The sequence below is a fragment of the Photinus pyralis genome, unplaced genomic scaffold (genome assembly GCF_008802855.1).
Source record: "Photinus pyralis isolate 1611_PpyrPB1 unplaced genomic scaffold, Ppyr1.3 Ppyr1.4_LG1, whole genome shotgun sequence".
In the NCBI taxonomy this organism is placed as follows: Eukaryota; Metazoa; Arthropoda; class Insecta; order Coleoptera; family Lampyridae; genus Photinus; species Photinus pyralis.
In genome coordinates, this window is record NW_022170249.1 from 70,375,580 (window position 1) to 70,389,669 (window position 14,090).

At 37.1% G+C, this 14,090-nt stretch overlaps 1 long non-coding RNA gene across 1 annotated transcript; it reads left to right on the plus strand.

Annotated features, from left to right (window-relative positions):
• The first annotated feature begins 6,997 nt into the window (after positions 1-6,997).
• Positions 6,998-8,612, plus strand: LOC116159807. Its single transcript, XR_004143058.1, has 3 exons — positions 6,998-8,405; positions 8,459-8,484; positions 8,531-8,612. It is a non-coding gene; the product is annotated as an uncharacterized LOC116159807 (long non-coding RNA).
• Positions 8,613-14,090: the final 5,478 nt, after the last annotated feature.

Genomic DNA, 14,090 nt, shown 5'->3' on the forward strand with positions numbered 1-14,090 from the left:
GAACAAAGCTTGTCCGACCAGCTGCTAAGTTACCAAAAACACCTGATTTTATATACATCTATATATTTCTAAACGGTAAAGGTAAAATGAAAAATTAATTAACTACGAGTACCCGCTCCATTATAAAATATTCACGCGAATTGAGCTTTTAAAGAATCGAAGACATCCGCTCTCTAAAACAGGCTTTGTATTTTACACGTACAAGTTTATTTAGGAGTTTCCCTAAAGACGAACCGTGAATGACATAAATTTCTCTCATATTTTAAACATAAGTCTCCATTCTACTTAGAGCGTTTAAATTGAGCAGACTTCCGCATACGATAATTTGAAAAGAATCAACCAATTTCCCTCCATCACATTAAGTATTCTAGGGCATTTGACGCAGTACCTCATAAAGATTTAATATAATTCAACGGCGCGGTTAATTTTTGTTGAAGAGGGACGGGTCTCTATTGATTTATTTGTTTTAAAACGAAATACCAGACGTTACTTCATTTAGTACTTTCTCTAGAGAAACTTGGTTGTAAAGTATTTAATTTAATTTTCCAAACTTTCGTGATGCAATGTAGCCAATATTCGTGTCTTGGGGATTACGTTGTTCGTGATATCCCTACAATTTAATCTCCCGTGTACACATACTGTTTTGTTTCTTTATTTAATCGTAGGACACGACAATATTTGTACCCTTTTTGATTGATTTATGCTTATCAAGGCTACGGGCTGGCGTTAATAATATCCATAAGGTTGAATTGACATCCCTCATCCGTTGATACGATGGAAATGATCTGTCACAAATTGTATTTTATCACACTTCATGTGTTGGAATACGAATGGTTAAATTATTATTTGAATCATTTTACTGCATAAACAAACTAACGCATAACAGTTTGGACGGCTCGACGTATCAACGAATAAAGTCTCATTTTTATTGGATAAATTATTTAAGCACCAAAGGGTATTTAATCACTCGCATGTCATCGTATGAAGTTTAATCAAATTTATCACTTATTGCAGGTTATTTCTACCCTTTGACGAATAACGGGTGCTTTTTAAATTCACCCCAACGTAATACACACTTCCAGATAAAATGTACCGTAAGACAATAATTTTGTCGTTTTGTATTTGCCTCTTGCGGGAATTAAGATATTTAGAAAAGGGGAAGCAAGTGAACGTTCCGCTGAAATCCCATAATAGATAAGAATGGAGTCGTACGTGTAGGGGGTAGGCTCACTAACTCATCTTACCTGTTTGATAAAATTCACCCTAGTATTTTTGAAGCCGTACGCAGTGCATTTCATTTGAACAAACAGCTGAGACGTTAGGTAGAACGCATGGAATTTTAATTGCCATCATCCATATTCATTAATCTAGCAATTGGATTCATAATTTGAGGATTTCCGAAATATTGTTAGGAAGGGTTCACCTAACAGCTCCAATAGTGAGGACATAATTGCGGTTTTTCTGTGTTATCGTAAGACCGCCATTTGCATTTCATTTACTAAGAGTGTACTTCTTTAAGTTCGGCTGTCATCTCTTATACGACAATTTTCCCTCGAAAATTGTTGCTTCGTCCATAATTAGCCCTCTTATTTAAGAGTTGTGACATCAACGATTTTTTTAGGGTTTCAACTTTTAGTTTTAATGTTAGTTCAAATTCAAATTTAATTTAACTGTAAGGATCAGCTTAAGTTTCAAAGGTGCTTTCAACCTCAACAAAGAGACAACTTCCGTAACTCTTTAGTGTATTAATTCATAACTATTTCTCCCTTTAATTGCTTTACCATCTCGGTGAAGTTATGAACGAGTTTGAAACGCGAATATTATTGTAGTCCAACACTTCCAGCTGATGTGGTTGATAAATTAAGTGCCGTATAGTGCTGTTATAGAAGCAGATTACGAGTAGAGCATGGCCCTTCAGACATTAGTCAATTATTACTTGCATACCGAGCCTTTCGACTTGGGAGGTTTTCTTTTGATTATTTGCAGGTTTTGGATGCGAGAACGGAGCTCTTGGCATCGACAGCTAACCTTATGCAAGGTAAGAATTGCCTTATATGTGTTACTTGTACTTGGCCTTATACGTGCGAATTTTGGTCCGGAATATCAATTTTTTGTGGAAACTTGTTTTAAGATTCACTAATCAATTTTAATCGATCATTCTTAATTGGGGGTTAAACTGGGAAATTTCAAGTGTACATTGAAGTTACTAAGATTTTTGTGTAACGTAAGTAATAATTAGTAAGTATTCGGGAGGGGGGGGGGGGGTATTTTGAATATTTGTGTGTTACGCTACCCCATTGTGGAGAGAATTTTTATTTTTGCCATTTGTTTCAATAAACCAGTATCTCTTTTGGTACCTAAATTGATTTATACTGAATCGTGTTAGATTCAAAAAGGCGCGGGTAAACGGCGGGAGTAACTATGACTCTCTTAACACCTTAACTCTCAAAGCCCTCATAGAACAGAGGAGGAGGGCATGCAGGCCGTACCATCTCCCGAGCCTAGATTTGGCAAAGGCATTTAATACGGTCTCGCACCATTCGAGCGAGCGAGCACTCCGACGCTTTCGGGTGGACGCCAGGTTGAGGAGTTTCTTGCTGGAGGGTTACCGATCTGCGAGTACTCGGATCCAATTGGATTCCGGGGAAACCGGAAAAATTGATCTCCTTCGGGGGGTCAAATAAGGTGACCCTCTGTCACCGATCCTTTTCAACTTGGTGCTTGACGAGCTTGTGGTAAAGCTGGAAAACCTTCAACTCGGGCTGAGATTAAACGACCATCTGCAGGTCTCCTGCTTGGCATATGCAGACGATGTCGTGATCGTCAGCAACACGTATGGAAAGTGCCAAACCCTACTCCGAACCATGACTGATTTCTGCGAGCGCAGAGGGCTCAGCCTAAATCCAACCAAGAGCGTAGCTCTTGTGGTGCGCGTGGTGCCGGGCAAGAAGATCTTGTTCTCCTCGACTAGTTCACGTTTCTTCGTGAAAGGGGTCCCACTGCGGACCCTGGAAGCGGGGGAGCTGTTCAAGTACTTGGAGGGCAAGTATTCTGCTCAAGGCGGGGCTGGCCCAGAAAGCGCTTCGTGGAGAGAAGGATTGATTCGGATAGGGAAGGCCAGACTTAAACCAGCTCAAAAGCTGAGCTGGTACTTATCAAGACCTATCTAATCCCTAGGATATTGAATGATCTGACGTGTACCAAAGTAGGGAAGGGCATGTTGAAGAGTGCGGTCCGCCTCGTGCGTGTCGCCGTCAGACGCGCCTTACACCTTCCCCGTGCGGATGCCTTCATCCACGCCCCCATTCGCCTCGGAGGACTTGGGGTACCCTCCTTCGTCACCTTAGTGCCGGGGTCACTTCATAGATGCTTCGCTAAAATGCGAGCTACCGCAGACCCAATAACTGCAGGAGTCATGGAAATGCCTTACTGTAAAAAGTTTGTGCGGAAACTGGACTCCTGGATCAATAACACTTTCGGTACGACGACGCGGCAAGCGAGGAATGAAGGTTGGAGTCATCGTACTGAGGCAGAGCCACGACTCAGGTCACAACGGGCATTGGATCGACCGCCCTCCAATCTTCTGGAGCGGAAGGGAATACGTCTCGGTCGTCCAATTGCGGGGGAACCTTCTTCCCACATGGGGAATACCATCTAACCCACAACCCCAAAGACGATCTAAAACAACAGAAAGAGTTCCATAAAGTAGTCTTTTTAGTTTTTAAATATCTCCCCAAATAACGATTTTAAACCCAAAAATAAAAAACGTCAATTAAGTATGTTATTTTTCGCCATATTTAGGAAACGTTAAATAGGGTGTACATTTTTTGTTTTGATTTTATTTAGGCATAACTTGAGGATCATTTTGTCCATTTAACGAACTCTATGCTAATAAGCGAGATATCTGTACTTAACACGAAATTTGATACAACCTGTATATAAAAACCCCAAAATATTAAGTTACTTTTTAAATTAATGCCCAGTAAGTGATCATTAATATAGATGAGTAAAAAAGTATTTTCTATTCAATGTCCATCTGAAGATGAAGTTACAGACAGTAAGATTTAATAATGTCGCTTACTTTTAACTGGCTTCCGGATACACTTAACTCTAATTATCCCCGAAGGTAGGTTTCAAAACTTGATGCGGTTAACTTAATTTGAACGGGAAACTCGATAAATTCCTGCAAGGAATGTGATAGATATTGGAATATCTACTTAAAGCTACTTAACCAAATTTATCGGATACGCAAACGATATCAAATCAAACAGATTATATTGAACACGCTTAAAATCAAATTTATGCCCCTTTCGTAAAAGGTAATAGTACTAATAGGAGAACCGAATTTAATTAAAGCCTTCTTTCATTCGACCTTTTATACTGTAATGTGAAAAATTCAATTTTGGCGGTTGTCACTTTTCTCTTATTCGAATTTTAGAAACTGACAAGCAATAATCTGTGCGAATGTATAATTCTGAAAGAGATACCCATGTATGTTATATGCTAATTGAGAGCAAAACAAATTATTTGAATATCGTCTTCTCTCTAATTTACATGATACCAGTAACGTAAGCCATATAATTAATCGGCAGACTTTAATGAACTCAAAATTCAATATGTGACGGTTTCATACTACAAACATATCAATCATATAATTCGTCATTTCCATGAAGGCGCCCACTACGCCGAGAATCGGTTTATTGGTTGCCTTTCGTGACAATGGAGGTAAATCAGATGGTCGTTACTACAAAGCAATTTTGGGCTACACACGAAGTAGAGGTAAAAAATATTAATTAAGTTTTGTAGTTCGATGACCCATTTTAAACACAACCGTCACTCTTGTACTGATATTGATTATTAAATAGGGAAGGCGTTGATATCAGTTTCATTAGTTCAAATTACTTTATTCTATTATGATTAATTCATGTACAGAGATTAAAAATATTTTGTAAGCTGTACTCGTTGTAACCGTAGAAGTTTGACCAAACTGTAAATTGTTTTTCTTTGGAACAAAATGCGGAATAAGCTAAACTAATTGTGAGTGAAGATAAGGAAATTGATGTTCTAGGCTTTGTGGTGCAAGACCGTAGATCATCAATAAGAGAAATCGCGTGAGAGTGATATTCGTCGATCCTTAAAATGTCAGCTGCACGAACACCTTTCCGAAGATGACTACGCAAGAAAACTAGAATATTGCAATTAGTTACTACAAAACTGCCAATTCAATAGTATATTAAGGACCAAGTGTATCAAGTCTTTAGCACGCGTAACGAGTTTTAAAGACCAATTATACACGCATTTCTTATAGTATTTTTTTTAATTATATCTGCAATATAATTTAAAAATTAGGGAAATAACATAAAATCATATTGACGATAACCTCGATAACATGTCAAATTAAATGGGCTTATTCGTAACTCCATCATTGCTATGGAAAGGTCCCTCAGCGTTTGCTTATAAAAACTAGTGTCTGTCTTCGGTTGAAAAAGATAATACATCGTCCATTCAGAGGCTTATTGCAGAAGCAAAAGAAAAGTTGGTACTTGCAAAATCTGTCTATTATAAAGAATATAAAAAGTTACGCTATTACGTCCGCATTTAAGTATGGAGATTTTTTGCAACCGCGCCGGTTATACAACTTACAACGTAAGTGGCTCACCTACCCGAGTCGTAGCTTTGGAACCTGAAAACGTTTGGTTTGGGCATCGAAACTAGAATTAATTAAATATTAATTGATGGAATTGTCGACCTTCCGAGCCGGAATCTTTTTCCCAGTATACCCTTCCAAGATTGTGGATCAATTACTCAACGATTCCGATGTTTCTGATAACTTATAAGATAAGAGTTGCAGCCTTCTGCTTAACTGTCTAGGTATGTGCCGTAAGCAATAATTTTTCTTTTTTAATTCCACCCAATATATGCAAAAATCAGGACTCCCTATGGGGAATAACGTTTCTCCTTTCCTTGCAGCAATTTTCCTAGCCAATTTAGAGTTAGAATTCCTTCTCACGAACCCTACCTTTATAACTCATTTCAAATTTTATCGCCGTTATGTTGATGAAATTTTCGTAGTTTTTGAGGGGGATGATTCTGATTTGGATTCCTGTTTCAATATCTTGAACTCCGTTCACCAAAATATCCGTTTTACCCTAGAATTAGAATCGAACATATCTCTCAACTTTTTCCCTTCATTGGGAAAGGCTCCAATTGCTTTTCGAATATTTTTAAACAATACAACCTTAATTTAATATTTAAAGCTGAACAATCTCTAAAATCAGTCATTTCTCACACCAAAGGTCCTATCCCTCCGACTGAAAAATCCGGTGTCTACCAACTTTAGTGCTCCCTTTGTCAAGCCACCTACATAGGATAAACTGGGATGAAATTATATCTACCCGGATAAAAGAACACCTCTCCTGTATTAAAAATAACAACTCCTCTAGTATTAAATCCTCGTTTGCTGCCCACATTCTCCACACTGGTCACCCCTTTAATCATTTTCATTTTGACTTTGTGAGTACTCCCCTCCGATAAACCATTTTCGAGAGAAGGGGTCAAGGGGGCCTATAGTTGGCAGACATTGATTCCTTTCGTTGAGACCTTTCATTAGAGTGGCATGAAGGATAAAATAAATATTTGTACTTGCATTTTTTTGTAAAATTTGGAATAATACAAAATGTACATTTACTGTGGCAATTTTCTAATTGTGTACTTTATTTTAGAACTTTCCAACATCTCAAAGGATGCAAAGACCACTCAAGATCAAAGGGTGGACGACGTAAGTTTGAGCATTATTGTATTATATTTTATTCACAATGTAAAATAAAAGGTATTACTCTCGCTAGGAAAGATTGCCGATTACAGCATACCTTGTGCCGATCTACAATCTGTAGACCGGGATCAGGTGTTCTGTGACCGGGAATCTTTCCTGGCGAGAGATTTATCCGTTTGTTAATCATGTAACTATTAATAATTTGTTTATGAGTTTATAATTTTTAAATGATTGTAAGGAAGTTTTATTTCTAATTACACAGGCTTTCTTTATTTTCAAACAAATTCTTCTAACTCAAAACATTTTTTTCTCCTTAAAAAAAAGGTTTATCAGGTAACGCATTAAAATTAATGACGTAGAAAGGAAGAAGAGAAGAATGCGTCGATCGTTGAAGAAGAGTCACGTTTGTCATCTGATAGTCCGCCGCCTTCTTGTACCAAAAAACAGATCAATATACTAACGCCGACCGAAAATGCAGAACTTCGTATACCGCCAACGATAAACGACATAACCAGGCCCTAGATTATGGACGATTATTATGTATTCTGCAACGAAAATTTTTGGAGGGATACTACAATCCAAGATCGAAAGTGGACGTGGAATACATGGCATTATAATCTACATGGTGTACGACAAATGCAAGTCCATCGTACGAAACGTTCACTACACGATAGCCGTTTGTTAAGGAAGACAATCATTTCCACACGAAGGAACTTGGGGTAACCCGAAAAATTTCGAGGTTATGTTTATTCCGATCTTCCTTCCTGCGTCATTTGGACGGAAATAGAGGTGCAACGTACCTGCCCGCCATTAAAGCTGCCATTCGCTATTCCGTAAAGACGAAGATATCAACGTAGAAATAGTGCAACTTACAATGTGCAAGTGATTATTACAATTGCGGGTATTACGTCTCACTTAATGTCGAAACATACAAGTATTTAATGAAGAAGAGAATGCCATTGACAGATTTTAGCATAGCGACAGAAGTCGTAAAATATCGGTATTGCTAAGAGAACTATGCAACAACGTCGTTCCAGTATACGAACCGAGACCGGACAATCCGTTCGATTATTCAGAAAACATTGACAACGAAGTTTATGGAAGTTGTCGAACAAGCAGCGCATCCAAGCGCAGACGAATGTTCCGACTCTGACGTCAGCATGCGATCCACATCTTCGACAAGTAGTAGAAGATCGACCAGATCTAGATCTACAAGGAGTCGACTGGTAACGCCAAGTTTAAAATTTTGCAAAAGAACACACGTCGTTTACGGATGTTTCGTTCCAAATCATGCACACGATGTACAGGATTGGTGTATTTCGACTTCGAGACGATTGTACGATTCGCGACGAACCGACGGGAGAGACGCACTTTTTATATCCCTACGGTAGCATAATCTAAGAGTACATTTTGGATCAAAGCGTCAAGGTGGATCGACAGTTGTACGAATTTATTAAGAAAAGTTACGACCGTTTGACACGTCGACAGAAGTGCGTGAATATTTAAAAAGCGAACTCAGAAAAACCGAAATGAATAAAATTGCATTTGACACAAACATTTTCAAACATTGACAAAATGTGGCAATACGTGCAACTACAGGGTCTTTATATGCAAGGACCCAATTAAAAAAAAGGTAAATATACGTTTCATTTTTAACATACTTTTTAATTTTATAAACATTTTCAGAAGCAGCAAAATTTTAACCGCAGAGGGTAAGTTTCAAACAATCAATTTAAAATTTTAAATTATCGTTTACAGGAAAATAAATATGTAAGCCATATTCTGTGACATAGTTTTTAGTTATGTTTTTATTATTGATCATTTCTTTATTTTTGTACTTTTTCATCTTTGCTTAATTCATTTAGATTTGTTTTTGTAGCTCTTCATTCATTACTTCTTTAATTAAATTTTCTTAAACAATAACATACATTTCTTTCTTCGTTTCCATGTCTCATATAAGGCAATGAATGTAAAGACTTACGGGACCCTGGACATCGTGTCGTACTTGAAAGAAGGCTTCACATATGTGATAATCCTTACAATTATAATTGTATATTACCCATAAATAATTATTGCGCATGGTGCACCCTATTTTAAATTATTGCATTATTAATAAATTAAGTATATGATATCGATCTTACCGATCTGCGGCTTCCCCGCTTTTTTTTTCTCTTGGTTTTGAGCGAGTCGCTTCACCGCCACTCGCTACAATGTAATATAATATTGTAATGTGCACCTCAGCCAACACTCTTAGCAAGAATTTTAGTTTTTTTGGTTTGCCTATATCCTTGTTTAAAAAATTATCATTTGTAGAAAATCGATCTCTCTTGGAGTAACCATATTTAGTTTTAATATTTCCATCTTGTATATCGTTTGAGTTAGTTTTATATAGTTGTTTAGCTTTTGTAATACGTAACACTTCATATATTTGTTTCTATCCTATATATCTATTTCCATCTTATAAATCGCACGTTAAGTTATTACTTACTTGGTTGATTCACTTACGCACTGCTTTTCACGTTTCGTTTTACTTATATGTATTAATTCGTATATTTTTCTTTTGTTATAATGGTTAACCGTAAATGAATAAATAAATAAACAAATAAACATTTTTCTACAAATATTCCTAATATTAATACGCAAATGAGATGTTAGTTGCATATATATGAGGCGGAGGTCAAGTGCGGAGAAGGCGTTACCAGCACAAACATTTCGGACCTGCTACTACGCAGCGAAGAAGACTGGAATGCGATAGCAGAAATGATTTTAAAGATTATTCGAACAAAGATCGATAGATAGGGAGCACAGAACATGGCTAACAACTAGGGGGCGACCATCGGTCCCCGGGCAAAACATGACCGGAAGTAATGTGATAAACGGTTCCCGGTCATGTCCACTAGCTGAAAGAGGACAGGGTTTTGGTGGGTAAACCCTCTTGATGAAGTCATCATTATTACTGCCGTTTCGTTTGTAATTGTGAGATCTCGCAAGCATTTAAAGTATAAGAAGCAGTCTGATCTGACACCTAATATATTCAATCATTGATTGTTACCCGTTTACTCATCCAACCTTATGCTTCATTATCCGAGTCATAATTTATTTTGTACTTTTAAGAAGTCCCACGGGAGATTAAACATTATTTTATGATCCTCTTGATTTGTGTTTCTTATTTGTCTCCTTTTTATAGCCTTAAGGTGCGATTTCCTAGCGACGCGACGCCCAGCGGTTACTGTCCGCCGCGACGTCCAGCAGTTAATGACACATACAACGCATTTGAATGCAACGGTGTTATTTGAAGCGTCTCGGCAACGGCCGTCAGCGGCTACGTCCCGACTGCTCAAAAACAGGTCAAGACGCGGACGTAGGCCAGTTTGATTCCACACATTTTACCGAATTTGATAATCTTTAAAATCTTTATTTTGGTGGCCATAAATGCAAGGAAATTCGCGTACTTGGTCAATTAATAATTCATCGTCAGCACGGGTAAACTTTTGCGACATTTTTTTATCGGTCCTATATCACATAATACGCTTATTTCAACGGAATGCACTTTGCAAGTAACTGCTGGAGCACAAGCAACTCAAACTGCACAACTGTACATTCTGAACTATTTAATACTATTTCATACGCCAAAATCGCGGACGCCAGACGCTTCCAGCAATTCCTTCCTAATCGCTACGGCCAGTCGTTACTGCTGGACGTCGCGGCGGGCAGTAACCGCTGGACGTCACTAGGAAATCACACATTTAGCTTCCTCGACCACCAGAGGGCTATTTTCTAATTTTTGAGCACGGCCCCCTAACAGGGAAACAAAAGTTAGTGGCGCCTAAAATTTTACCAGCTCTTACCAATCTAGTCTAGCTAGAAGAGGTGCAAAGTGCTCATATTTAGACTGTGCCTCTACGTGGAAGGACAACATTGTGCTTTTCCATTTTCTAAAAAATGACTCCCTTTGCCGAAAATGGATTTTGAATAGGTAGTGGGAACAGTGCTCTAGCTCCTCTACAAGGTGACGAGCTAAGAAATAAGTTTCTTTGTAAGAAGCATTCCAAATCTTCGGATATATCAAACACCACTGCCCACCGGACAAGACCATCCAAATGCAGTGCCGATAAAATTCAACGAAGGTTTTAATGATTCCGTAACTACCAAAAAGCAAATTACACCAACATATGCTAGACCAGAACTTCTTATTATTGTTGTCGAAATATCTCAATCATCGTCCTCGTCTATCAAACGGTATTTAGAAGATGTATGCGACTTGCCAGATACACCAAGGAGAAAGAGACTATGCTTAAAGGAATCAAGCCGCTTTAAAAAGTTATGCCCTCAAGCTAAATCAGAAAACATCTCACCTGAGACGGGCACAAATACAAAATTCTAAACAGAAGAGGACGGTTTTAAAATATATACAATTAGCGACCACCAACATGTTTAGTTCTATCATGCGTAAATCCGATTCTGTAAAAGCTATGTTCTCCATGCAATTTTTACACAAGAGAATTTTGTTATGTTTGCTCAAAGTGAACGTAACAAACTGAAGCGAACTTCTGAATCGATGCTGCGAAAAGAAACGTTGATGGTGATGGTATTCCATTCATCACTGTTTATTTTGATGGTGGATTGTCCAAGCGCAGTTATGAACATATGTAATTATAACGCAGCATCCAAGGTTGTTTTTTAATTCCTTAACTTCTGCTATGAGGGGCCGTTGTGATCGGAAAAGAAACCCGGAAATTGAAAAAATAAATTTTGCTCAATTTGCATTCGACACATATTATATATATATTATATATATATATATATATATATATATATATATATATATACATTCATAATTTTAATGTATTTCTTTTTTACAAGATTCTACGACAAAAGTAATGTATAAAGTAAGTTGTAAATAAGCTAATAAGCTAGAGTTAAAGTTGCATGACAACATTGTTTGTCAATTATTGTAGATTGTTAACAGGCTTACTATTTATGAAATAATATCGCAAGTATAAAAATTGAACTAGGTATGAGACCTGGACCAGTTTCAGGAAGACCGCCTATAGCGTGAGGCAACGAAGAATAGATTTTTGTCAACGTTCCATGACAATTCCATGACCAGCAGCTTCACCAGATCTTAGTCTCTGTGAAAAAATATGGGGAATAGTGGAAAAAGTTGAACTAGCAGGTTACACTTATTATTCATGTAATTTGGTTCGCGATGCACGGATTCCAATGTGTAGTGAGAGAGGTTACATTTTTCTACTATAATTCCATTGATGAAGTGCAATTTGCAAGTGGATTTGTACTAACTTATTTAGCTCTACCTGTATTTATAAAATTTCATACTTTAAGTTAAGTTTCAGATTCATGTATACCGTAATATTAATATAAATGATTTCAAATGACTTTTCTGTTGTAATTTTGCGATAAACAATAAGGATAAGGATGACGTAGCGTAATCAAAACATTACAAAAATGATCACAGTTTCTTGTGGCAAATGAAGCTAAGTCTTCGTTGTATTAGATGTTTACTCGAAAACTCACAACTAATTTCAGATAGGCGAATAAGATTAATGTCTTGACTTCTTAAAAATACCTGATTAGCATAGTGCGTCTTCATGATGGATTTCTCTATATATCGCTGTAGTTCAGAAATCCGATTAACAATTTCATCATCATACATCTCGACTTTCCAAGCGAACTCTCCAAACAAACGGAATCACCATTATTGCTTTTGAAATCCTTAATTTATAATTTATATTCAAGAATAAATGACAAACATTAAGAAACATGAATAAGCTAAAAGTATAACATACTGCACAAGAAGGAATAATTTTACGCCATGAATGAAATTTAAATTTATTACCCTTTTTGTTTCCGGTCTGCTTTCACATCCACTAATGTAATATAGAGAGGTAGTTAACAAAGTTATGCTCGGAGTCTCAGTAGTTGTACAATAACGTCTGAAAGCGCCCCTTGAGAATTTCACCAGAATTCTAAATTTTGTTACGTAGTAGACATTTTAGCTCGGTTACAAATGGTGCTGTTAAATATCTAAGAGCTATGTCATGTCCATTTACATTAAGTAAACATTTTTAGATTGCTTATAGTGGAGGACGAAGTTTTAAATGTAATTAAATCGTGTAATCTCTATGGAAACGGCATATAATGTGAAATAAAAATTTAAATATTTACGGACTTAGCGCACACTCTACACAAAAAATGAGATTCCACTCGTTTTAGAAAACTATAACTGTGTCATTGAACCACGCTAGCAGATGGTTGCATGTTTTATACCATAGATATATTAATTATGAAACGTTAGTGTTGTATGTACTGAAAATTATGAATGAAGTATTCTAATAATATTAATTTGAAACTATTACCATTATATTAGGGCATCTATTGGGAGATACACGTTCTACCCTTTATGGTTTTCTAATGAGTCGTCTTATCGACATGAATTGGTTTCAACAAACTACAATGTTTCGGCGTGACCTCCCATACTCTTCACGATTTGTCGGAGGGCAGTACTCACACAGGCAAAATGAATCGCCTAGACAAGACATCTATTGGTGAAATTGAAGCGAATATCTTAAAAACGAAGTGTCAAAAGAGGGCAAGTGGAATGTCTGTCAAAACTTTCATATCTACTGAACGGAGGGTACCCCCAAACGGTGAAAAGATCTAGACGAGACATATCATGTGATTTTGTGTGCTCGAGTGCATTGAAGATGCTAGGATTTATATTTCGCCAGTGCCGTAATTTTGAGAACACAGGTGTGGTAAAGATGCTGTATTACTCTTTCATCCGTGCTAAGCTGGAGTATGCTGCAATAATTTGGAACCCCCGGCATCAATATTTAGTGGATAATTTGGAGAAAATTCAAAGACGTTTCTTAAAGTTCATTTATTACGTAAAATCTGTTAGGTACAAAATTTATTTATAAACTTATTCACCTTTGTTATATATATATATATATATATATATATATATATAGATTCTGCATTATTAAAATTCAATCTATACCATAAAAGTCCGACAACAATGTTGCCCATTTTAGCAATGGAAATGCTTATGTTTTGTATGGGTATGAATTTACCAGGTGTGCCGAGTAGAAAAGAAGGCAGTGGTGTCGCGTCTAGTGTTGATTGTACCGTACGCGACTGCAATCGGTAGATTCAGGAAAAGTCGCGGATACTGTCGATACGGTACTTACTTAACAGTGCGCAAGGGTTTTGTTAATTCGAATTTAAAATTCTCGCACATCGCCCGTGATAGTATTACAAGCATGTTACGCCGCTTATTATTCAAAAAGTTTACGTT